The sequence below is a fragment of the Tupaia chinensis genome, unplaced genomic scaffold (assembly GCF_000334495.1).
Source record: "Tupaia chinensis unplaced genomic scaffold, TupChi_1.0 Scaffold147010_1, whole genome shotgun sequence".
NCBI classification, from domain to species: Eukaryota; Metazoa; Chordata; class Mammalia; order Scandentia; family Tupaiidae; genus Tupaia; species Tupaia belangeri.
The window spans coordinates 295036-302882 of NW_006206863.1; the positions used below are offsets into that span (position 1 = coordinate 295036).

At 40.3% G+C, this 7847-nt stretch overlaps 1 pseudogene; it reads right to left on the minus strand.

Moving 5' to 3' along the window:
- Positions 1 to 366: 366 nt before the first annotated feature.
- LOC102496287 (serine/Arginine-related protein 53 pseudogene) lies at positions 367 to 1044 on the minus strand (annotated as a pseudogene).
- Positions 1045 to 7847: the final 6803 nt, after the last annotated feature.

Here is a 7847-nt window from a genome sequence, read left to right on the forward strand (position 1 = left end):
AGATAGAAAGCAAGAAATCACCCTCCGGGGGGGATGGCCACGCCGCAATCCCTTCTCCTCCATTCTCCTCTCAGGATCTTGGGCACGCACGCACACGCGCCCAGCGTGAGTTTAACCCACCGGGACTCGAACCGCGGTCGACTACGTGGGAGTCCAGTGACATAGCCATTACGCTAATTGCTGGTCCCAATAATTGCAATGTTTGATACAGTTCAAATGAATTAACATTCAGGCATATATGAGAGAAAAATGAAATTACCTCTTTATATAATCAGCTAAATTCTTTTCTAAAAGCAAAAAGTTAATATTGGGATTTAAAAACCTACATTTCTAATGTTTTTGTCAATTCAATAATATGTATATTACTTAAGCCACAGGACTGCTCATTACTCTTTCCTGTCAGAGAGCAATTAATCTCTTTTACCACTTTTCCTCAGCCTCAGCTTTCTCAATAAACAAAATAGACTGGGCCAAAGAATTGTCATATGGTACTTGATAGCAGTAGGGATGCTGCTAGGGTCTATTTCTTTTTCTGTACTGGGTGGGTCAGCAACTACTGATGCTGGTCCAGACGCTGAAGCTGCATGTTTCACTTCACTAGGTTCTACACTCTTTTTGACTTCTTTACTTGATGTGAATGTCTGCTGAACAAAAGAATTACTTTCAATAGCTTCAATTTCTTTCATTCTTTTTACTTGTTCTACCAGGTGGCTTGGTCTTCCTCTTTTCTTCTCTTTGCTTCTTCCCTCATTTCTTTCTTTGCCTTTTAATGCTTCATTGGCTTTTACAGCAGCTTCAAGAACCAGCTGTAGTTGGGGTTTGGCCTGTTTGGCCTGCAGCAGATGTTCTAATGCAGCTTTGATGTTTCCAGATTCCCCATATTTGATGTTATGTAATTCCTTGTTCTTGCTTTTCCTTCCACCTTTTTTTGGGGGGCTATTATGTTCTACTACCTGAAGAACTGCTTGAAGATGACTGTCTGCAGTATTTCTTTTTTCTCTTGCTCCTGCTTTCTTCTTTGGTATCTGATGATCGGCATCCCATTTCTATAAGCTGGGTCTAGACCTTCAGACTCACACCTCTTATTGATATATGCAAGCACCGTGGATCTGGAAACGTTCCTTGAGATCAGGGCACCACCAGTGTCCTCTGAACTTGCTTCAGTTTAAGCTCAGCTCCTTGGAAGCTTTATTTTCTTAAAAGATTTATTTATTTATTTATTTATTCATTCATTCCTTCATTTAAAAAAAAAAAATTTGACCAGAGAGAATCACAGGGGCGGGGTTAGTGAGAAAGCAAGTCACCAGGTCCTGAACTCAAACTGTGTTTGGGCATGTGGGAGTGACCAGCACCTTAACCACCACGCCACCTGCTGGTCCCGGCAGTTTTAACTTTAATAAATCAAAATCAAAAACTGTTTAGAGAACTTTGCTTAGTACTTAAAGTCAGTAAACAGGTTAGGATTCTGTTCAAATAGTAGGTACATGGACCTGTTCACAACTCAAGAGAAGACAAAAATCCCCAACTCTGGAAAACAAAGCATAGAAGATCAGTAATGTTTTAGTCAAAAATCATGACATTCTATTTCACCAATTCAAACTCATGTACTTTATCTTCTGTTGTGGTCCGATCTTTTCGTTTAAATTCTGGAAGATAACGTTCAACTCTGGACTTGTCCCTACCATTAAGCTGGCCATATTTCTCAGCAGAACATCTTCATTGCTCTTATCCCTGGAAGCTCTAGATCTCAGTGCTCATGGCAGATTCAGTCTCCTTATCCACAAATTTTCTTAAATAATCTAACTACTTTCAATAGCAAGTTCAGCTGGTATATACAAATCTGTAAATATATGTCTGACTTTAGGCGTGAAACTGAGTAGAATGAATAAACTATAAAGTAGCACCTAGCTGATGCTATATAGCTTTCTAGGGTCATTAAATAGGTATTTTTAATAATTTTTTTTAATTTCAAGAAAAGCAGTTTTAACTAATAAATCAAAGAAATGCTAAGAAACTTTGATTACAACTTAAAGCCAGGAAACAGGTTAGGATTTTGTTCAAATAGTAGGTACATGACCTTATTGGCAGCTCAAGTCAGGACAGAAATCCTTAAAACTGGAAAACAAAGGCTAGAAGAAAATCAGCAATGTTTTAGTCAAAAGTCATAAAATTCTATTTTATGTCTATTTCAGTCTCATGTACTTAATCTATCTTCTGTTGTGATCTAATCTTCCTGATTAAATCCTGGGATATAATATTCAACTCCAGACCTGTGCCTATGATTAAGATGGCCATTTTCTTAGTTTTTGAACTCTTATTTCTGTGTGTTTGTATTTAATTTTCCTGGTATAGCACTACCTTAAGAACTTCTTGGAGAGCTAGTCTGGTGTTGGTAAAATCAAAAAAAGCATTGTTTCCAATGAGAGGTCCACTGTTAGCCTGATGGGATATCCTTTGTAGGTAACTTGACATTTTTCTCTTGCCAATCTTAGTATCTTGTCTTTGTGGTTTTGGTCAGTCTGGCTATAATGTGTCTTGGAGAAAATCTTCTTGGGTTAATTCTATATGGGATCCTTTGTATTTCTTGGGATTGGATCTTTGAATGCCTCTCTAGGTGTGGAAAGCTTTCTTATAGGATTTCATAGAATATATTATCAATGCCCTTATGAGTCACTTTGCCTTCTGGGATACCGATTATCTAGATGTTTGGACATTTGATGTTATCTAGTATTTCTCATATATTATTCTCATATTGTGGGGCAATTTTCTCAGTCTTCATGGTGGATTTTTCTAGGCCAGTGATTCTATCTTCTACATCTGTGATTTGATTTTCTGTTCACTTTGAATACTTTCAAAGGAGGTTTTGACTTTGGTATTACAGCCTTCAGCTCTAATAGGTCTATTTTATTTATTTATTTATTTGAGAGGTTTTTGCTATAGGGTGTGTGTGCTCGCCAGACAGAGACAGAGAGACAGAAAGTGAGAAATTACCCCCCGGGGGGATGGCCACGTCACAATCCCTTCTCCTCCATTCTCTCGGGATCTTGGGCACGCACGCACATGTGCCCAGCGTGAGTTTTAAGCCACCACGTCCGGGACGTGAACTGCAGTCGACTACATGGGAGTCCAGCGACATAGCCATTACGCTAACTGCTGGTCCCTTATTTATTTATTTTTTATCGTGTGTATTTCCTTTTTGGATCTTGCAAGAATTTTCTCACCTCCTGAAACTTGTCAGCTTCTTTCTCCTGCCTCTTCTGCAGTTCATTGTCTCTTTTCTCTTCCATCTCTGTTAGCTTTGTCACTATGAATATTATAAATTCTTTATATGACATTTCTGTGAGTTTCAATGTACTGTCCGAGGATGAAGAGGAGTTATTCTTTTCCCTTAGAGGAGAGGTATTTTCTTGCTTTCCCATATTTCTTGTGACCCTGTAGTGATTTCTGGTCATCTGATGGATGGTATATTTCTTCGTAATTCTTGAAGTTCAACCTGAGCGTTCAGAGGCGTGCAGGAGGAGGTCATCTGCAATCTTTCTTCTGTTCTGTTTTTCACTCTTTGTGCATCAGATTTAGTGGAAATTGAGGAATATTCTGACCCTAATCATATTCATATGTTTGGATCCTGTTCATTTGGACCATCTAGACACTCAGTGCATGGAAGCCACTAGAAATGAATCTGGATAGAGAAGTCAGAGCAGAAAGTCTTCATTTTTAGTCAATGAAAGCAATATTTCACAGCTCAAGTTCAGTAGCCATTTCATAGGATAGTTTATTAAGCTCAAGTATGAGAATGAACTGAATGGACACCCCCAGGTCTTTTCATACTTAGAAAATGAGACCACCCTGAGAGCATGTCAACTATTAGACAAGTGATAGTTTTGTAGATTTTCAAACTAGGTATATAACTCAGCTAAAGGTATAATCTTGGTAATATACAAGGCTCAAAATAGAAAATCAGTATTACAAACTTCACATTCCTCATTATGGTTCTCAATTCTTAGTATCACAAAATAAAGGCTCTCTGATAGTAGCCTTCATAAGGAGACTTTATAGTATAGAAATTAAGACTATGGGGGCCAGACACTGGCAAAGCAGTGAAATGTTAAGTTCTATGAGGCCGATCCACATGAGAAGGTTACCAGTTTGTGTCTGAAGACTTACCTGAGTACACCAGGTATGTGTGTGCCTGTGACCTGGGCTTCTGAAGCTGGGGGTGGATCACGGCATTGAGACTCTGTCAAGGGTGCTTGCTTGCTCTCTCTATATATCTCTTTCACTCATGGAATAAGTAAAATAAACCTAAAGAAAAAGAAATTAAGACCATGGTTATTGGACCTTGATTGTCTGAGTCTAAAGCCTATCTATATAATTTATTTTCTATGGGCCTTGGGCTTATTTAACCTCAGTGGGGAGTAATTTTCTCATGTGTTAATGATGAGGATAGTATTGGCACCATCATATAGCTGTTGTGAGAATTAACAGTATTAATGTAGGTAATGTGTCAAGCATTTATTAAGTGTTACCTACATTATCCTAGTTCTGAGAAATTCCCCTTGGAACTCAAAGTATTAGATATATTAGGACATCTTAATCTAAAAACAAAATATGTCTTGTCTAGTGGTGCTCTAGCTGCTATGTAGTCTCTCATATTTACCTTATCCAAGTTTCCACCCTAGTGTTTCCAGAGGCCTGGTAAGAATAATTTAAAGATACATGAAGAGTGATTATACACCTTTTCCTTTGTGTGAGCCACAGTAGTTCTGGCCTGTTGGTTGCTTGTTCTAAATCTTCAGATTAGCTCCCATGGTGGCTGAAAACCACACCAGTTTTCCAGGGGAGGAAATTTAGAAAATTCTATTTTTGTTCATACATGAATTCACAGATGCATTGCTTTTAGCATTTCACTATTCACTTTGGCAACAATAGCAATCTCCCCTGTATGCCCATTTAAATGGTGAGAAAACTGCCTGAAAACACTGACAAAAAGCAAGTTGCTTTGGTAGGTATTGGCCAGAGAAAGAGTTGACATACATGCTATTTTCTTTCTCTCTCTCCCTCCCTCCCTCCCTTCCTTCCTTCCTTTCTTTCTTCCCTTTCTCTTTCTTTCTTTCTCTTTCTCTTTCTTTTTCTGAAAATTTTTTCCTACAGAATTTTATTTTAAGGCACCCAAGGTCAGATCACATGCCATTTTTTTGATTTATGATGTTCCTTTTCTTTGATTATTATATGAGGGGTAGCTATTTTTTTAGTCAATAAGAGCATACATTACTAGATTTCCTGATTTTGTTTTCCAGGAAAAAAAATCATTTTAGAAGCTTTTTTAAAAAATTTAGATAATTTTGGGACCAGCAGTTAGTGTAATGGCTATGTCACTGGACTCCCATGTAGTTGACTGTGGTTCGCATCCTGGACCCGATGGCTTAAAACTCACGCTGGGTGCGTATGCATGCATGCCCAAGATCCCAAGAGGAGAATGGAGGAGAAGGGATTGCGGTGTGGCCATCCCCCCTGGGGTGTGATTTCTTGCTTTCTGTCTCTCTGTCTCTCTCTGTCTTTCTGGCGAGCACACACGCCCTATAGCAAAAACCTCTTAAAAAATTAGATAATTTTAATCTAATAGTAAATATGTTATTTTTTATGTTTTTGAGAAATCACTCCCTAGGGGGGATAACCATGCTGCAATCCCTTCTCCAGTCTCCTTTTGAGATTTTGGGCATGCACACACACATCTGATGTGAATTTTAAGCTGCCGGGTCAAAGACTCAAACTGTGGTCAGCTACATGGGAGTCCACTGATGTAACCATTATGCCAACTGCTGGCCCCAAATATAGATAATTTCTATACATCCTTCACACTATATTTACATTTTACATAACCATGGTATGATTACTAAAACTAAGAAAATAATCTTGTTACAATATGATTAACTAGACTCTCATGTAGTTGACCATAGTTAGAGTCCCAGACCCAGTGGCCTAAAACTCATGCCAGGTGCGTGTGTGTTCATGCCCAAAATCCTAAGAAGAGAATGGAGGAGAAAGGATTGGAGCATGGCCATCCCTTCTGGGATGTTATTTCTTGCTTTCTGTTTCTCCAGTGAGTACATGTGTCCTATAGCAACATCTTCTCTCTATTAAAATTTTTTTTTCACTGGTTTTTCTCCTACTATCCTTTTTCTATTCCAGGATCCATGTCAGGGCCTGATGTTGCTGTTGGTTATGTCTTCTTAGTCTCCTCCAATCTGTGATAGTTCTTTGGTCTTTCATTATCTTTTGTGACCTGGACTCATTTGAAGAATATTAGCCAGATTTTGTAGAATAGCCCTCCATTGGGGCTTTTCCAATTTTATTATTTATTTTTTTGGTGGAGAGATTTTTGCTGTAGGGCACATGTGCTCACCAGAAAGACAGAGAGAGACAGAGACAGAAAGCAAGAAATCACACACTGCAATTCCTTCTCCTTCATTCTTTCAGGATCATGGGTATGCATGCACAGACGCCCAGTGTGAGTTTAAGCCACTTGGTCTGGGACTCAAACCGTAGTTGATTACATGGGAGTCCAGCAACATAGCCATTACACCATCTGCTTGTCCCTCCAATGATTTTACTTTATTAGATTGAGGCTATCATTACAGGAAGGGATGACTCAGTAGTGGTGTACTCTTCTTTGTGCATTCTGTCGGGGAGTTGATGTAGTTATATGTTATGCATGATGATAACCTTGATTGCTTGGTTAAGGGGTATCTGTCAGGATTTTCTACTGTAAACTTACTATTTTTCACTTTGTAAGTTACTAAATATTTGGGCAAATATACCTAGAAAGTATGAAAATACCTTGCCTCTGCTTAAGCTTTTTCCTACCAGTATTACCATTCACCAGTTGATCTTGCCTATAGCAATTACTGTAATGTCATAATAGTGTTTTAAGGGACCAGCAGGTGGCATGGTGGTTAAGGCGCTGGACACTCCCACATGACCGACCAGGGTTCGAGTCCTGAATCTGGTGGCTTGCTTTCTCACTTCCCCTCTCTCTCACTCTCACCCTCTATCTCTCTCTGGTAAAATTAAAAAATAAATGAATGAATAAAATAAAATAAATAATTATTTAAAAAATAGTGATTAAAAAAATGATTAAAAAAAAATTGCTACAGGTTGCCTGGGTATGCCAGAGACAGGGAGAGAGAAAATGAGAAAGCCCTACCCCCACCCCTGAGGAGATGGCCACACCACAATCCCTTCTATTTCATTCTCCTTTCCAGGTTTTAGGCATGTGGGCATGCATACACGTGTGCCTGGCATGCTTTTCAAACCACTAGGTCCAGAACCTGAACCATATAGTTGACCATGTGGGATCCAGCATCTTAACCGTAACCTGGCCCCATAGTAGTGATTTTTGATGTCCCCTTTTCCTTCTACATTTATTAATTGGAATTCTTCTGTAAGGAATTATTTCCTTGGGGCCAGCAGGTGGTGGTCGTAGTTAAGGCACTGGACTCCCACGTGGCTGACCACGGTTTGAGTCCTGGACCTAGTGACTTTATAAATCATGCCTGGGGCATGTGCATGTGTACCCCATATCTTGGTATGGCCATCCCCTCAGCAAGTGCATACACCGTATGACAAAAACCTTAAATAAGGGATCTGCATGGGCCCTCCCGGGCTCAGCACGACCCCCCGGGCCCTGTGCTAAGGCGGCAGCGGGAGGTGGGCCCTGCGCGCCCCCCTGGGCCCCACGCCAAGGCTGCGACCGGCGGCGGGACCTGCACGGGCCCTCCCGGGCTCATCGCGGCCCCCCTGGGCCCCGCGCTGAGGCGGCGGGGGGGGGTGCCGCGGCCCCCCCCCCC